We start from the raw sequence: 4,128 nt of genomic DNA, 5'->3' as shown, positions 1-4,128 counted from the left end.
GCCAGAAAGCCCCATCTACCTGCTCTCCACTACCAATCTCTCAGTGGAGCTGACATATAATCTCAGGTTTCACACCCCACATTTGCATAGCGAGTTACGTGTCACATTTTCTGGCCTATCCAGACAAATAATTGATTTACTCTCCCTCTGAGTGACGGAAGCCCAGGCTGGGAGAAGGCACATGGAACATGACAGTCTAGTGAATTCAGCAGTTGTTGCTTTCATCTCACTATGATATTCTCATGTGGATTTAGAGCTTTCAAAATGAAAAAAAGACTAAATAATTTAATTGAATTTAAACAAGACCACTTTCTCTTGGTCACAGACAGACGAAATCTGTCACACCCTGATCTGTTTCACCTGTATGTGTACCTGATCTGTTTGTTCTTGTCTCCACCCCCTTCAGGTGTCACCCATCTTCCCCATTATCCCCTGGTGTATTTATACCTGTGTTCTCTGTTTGTCTGTTGCCATTTCGTTTTGTTCGTCAAATCTACCAGTGTTTTTCCCTGCTATTGCCTGTTTCCCTGCTCCTGTTTTCTAGTCCTTCCCGGTTTTGACCGTTCTGCCTGCCCTGATCCTGAGACTGCCTGCCCTGATCCTGAGACTGCCTGCCCTGACCCTGAGACTGCTTGCCATGACCCTGAGACTGCCTGCCCTGATCCTGAGACTGGCTGCCCTGACCCTGAGACTGCTTGCCCTGACCCTGAGACTGCCTGCCCTGACCCTGAGACTGCCTGCCCTGATCCTGAGACTGCCTGCCCTGATCCTGAGACTGCCTGCCCTGATCCTGCCTGCCCTGACCCTGCCTGCCCTGATCCTGCCTGCCCTGACCCTGAGACTGCCTGCTGTTCTGTACCTTACCCTACCTAACTGAATTATTGACCCCTGACCCTGAGACTACCTGCTGTTCTGTACCTTACCCCATCTAACGGAATTATTGACCCCTGACCCTGCCTGCTGTTCTGTACCTTACCCCACCTAACTGAATTATTGACCCCTGACCCTGAGACTGCCTGTTGTTCTGTACCTTACCCCACCTAACTGAATTATTGACCCCTGACCCTGAGACTACCTGTTGTTCTGGACCCTGTTGACCTTCTCTGGATTATTGACCCCTGTTCTAGTATTCCAGTGACCTGACCTTGACCTGTCGTTTGCCTGCCCCTGTTGTTAGGAATAAACCTTCTGTTTCTGCAACGCTATCTGCATATGGGTCTTATCTCAAAACGTGTTAGAAATCACTTTGTACTTCAAGCTGACGTTGCACAGATTTGAATAGTGTTTCTGCGCCACTCAGTGGGGACATTTAGGGAGAACATAAATATCGTCAGCTATATGAAATGGTGCCAATATTGCTCCGTCACTAAATGTGATCATATTTATTTATTTAGTTATAAGAAAGGTGAAATCTTACAGTAAATCATTTATCATTTGATTATATTTAGAAAGCGGTTCGGTCATTTCAAGTCCTATTGCCTCCACTTCTGTTGAAATCATATGGGATTTTTCATATTTTCATTATATTTGAACTATGTACTTGAACTTGTGTCCTCAAAAGTGAGAACAGATCAGTAATGTATAATACATTTTGTACCAGACAGGTGATTTCCAGAACTTTCTGAAACTACAGTATGCAACATTACCAGTTGTTTCTGGCCATCATGAAATATAACTACGTTTGGGTATATCTATTTAGGCTGGAAATGAATTTAGGCGGAAATCCCAAAAAATGTTGCCCTATCATTCATGTCCTGAGAATGTTCCCGAAACCAAGCCACTGTCCTGCTCCATTCCCAGAAAGTTGTGAGAAAAGTCATATGCAAGACAACCACACTCTCTCACCAAGCTCTTAACAAAACATATGGTTCTCAGAACATTATGTGCTAGCTTCTGGGAAGCCAAGCGACCACAGAAGGTCTGATGTAAGAGAGAACAATTTAGTCCTGGGTTGGATACATATCTGGAAAGACCTGTGTGTGTTGCAGTTTGCTCAGTAGCCGATACACTAATACTCCTATGACGGGGTGTTTTAAGCAGCTCAATCCTCGACTAAGTCTAACCACCTGACACAGGGTCACACTCTACCTGGAGGACTTTGAGAGAGAGAGAGAGAGAAGAGAGGGAAAGAGAGAGAGAAGAGAGGGGAAAGAGAGAGAGAAGAGGGGAGAGAAAGAGAAGAGAGAGAGAGAGAGGGGTTGAGAGAGAAGAGAGGAGAGAGAGAGAAAAAGAGGGGAGAGCGAGAGAAAGAGAGGAGAGAGAGAGGAGAGAAAGAGAAGAGGGGAGAGAAAGAGAAAGAGGGGAGAGAGAGAGAGGAGAGAGACAGAGAGAGAGAGAAAGAGAGAGTGAGAAAGAGAGAGAGAAAGAGGGGAGAGAGAGAGGAGAGAGAAAGAGAGAGAGAGAGAGAGAGAGAGAGAGAGAAAGAGGAGAGAGAGAAAGAGGGGAGAGAGAGAGGAGAGAGAAAGAGAGAGAGAAAGAGAGAGTGAGTCATGGGGAAAGAACCCATTATCTTCTTCAAGCCTTTTATTTTCCCCTTTTTATCTGTTCAACCCTTCATTTATTACAATAATTAATTATTATTATTATAATTATTAATTAATTATATTATTATGAATTAATTAATTCATAACATGAAAAGTGTGTGTAATAGCATCAAAAATCACCAAAAAAAAGTCGAGGCACAGATCTTGTAATATTCAGTATAAACGAATCATGTAACAAACCATAGAAATATAATTAATAGAAGTACTATTCTGAATTCTAATATTTATATGTATTTATATGTTAAAAACGCTGGAATGCGCATCAGATTAACAATGTTCATATAAACCTCCAGAGACATACAAAGATCATAAACACACACACACACACACACACACACACACACACACCACATATATATACATACACACACACACCACATATATATACATACACACACACACCACATATATATACATACACACACACACCACATATATATACATACACACACACACACACACACACCACATATATATACATACACACACACACCACATATATATACACACACACACACACACACACACCACATATATATACATACACACACACACCACATATATATATATACATACACACACACACACACACCACATATATATACATACACACACACACCACATATATATATATACATACACACACACACACACCACATATATATACATACATACACACACACACCACATATATACATACATACACACACACACCACATATATACATACACACACACACACACACACACCACATATATATACATACACACACACACACACCACATATATACATACACACACACACACACCACATATATATACATACACACACACACCACATATATATACATACACACACACACACACACACCACATATATACATACATACACACACACCACATATATACATACATACACACACACCACATATATACATACATACACACACACCACATATATACATACATACATACACACACCACATATATACATACATACACACACACACCACATATATACATACATACACACACCACATATATACATACATACATACACACACCACATATATACATACATACATACACACACACACACACACACACACCACATATATATACACACACACACACACACACACACACACACACACACACACACACACACACACACACACACACACACACACACACACACACACACACACACACACCACATATATACATACATACACACACACATATATATACACACACATTATGAATGAATTGTATCGAATAATTTGACCATAGAGCCATTTCCAGAGATCTTTATGGTTTTGGACTGGATAGAGCAGATCTGGGTTCCAACAGACGTAGTCAGAGGAATAAACTTGGATATAACCTGTTTTAAGCATGGACATTGCCAGTGAGGGTTTTCCACCATTTTAAAGTAGTCAACTGGGTGGGGATTCTAATGGGTTGTGAGCAATCAGCCAATGATCACACCATTGTCATCTTTTTCAAATTTGGTGCCTTTTCTTCTTCTTTTTTTTAATGACTTTATATCACCGCCATCTTGTGGCCATGATAAATTAATGACACA

General features: G+C 41.2%; 1 pseudogene; it reads right to left on the bottom strand.

Moving 5' to 3' along the window:
• Positions 1–3,838: 3,838 nt before the first annotated feature.
• LOC135571001 (prospero homeobox protein 1-like) overlaps positions 3,839–4,128 on the bottom strand; it is a 17,667-nt pseudogene continuing 17,377 nt past the window's right edge.

This window comes from Oncorhynchus nerka, unplaced genomic scaffold (assembly GCF_034236695.1).
Source record: "Oncorhynchus nerka isolate Pitt River unplaced genomic scaffold, Oner_Uvic_2.0 unplaced_scaffold_419___fragment_1, whole genome shotgun sequence".
NCBI lineage: Eukaryota > Metazoa > Chordata > Actinopteri > Salmoniformes > Salmonidae > Oncorhynchus > Oncorhynchus nerka.
Note: the sequence above shows the minus strand (reverse complement) of the source record. Positions and strands in the feature narration are given on the sequence as shown.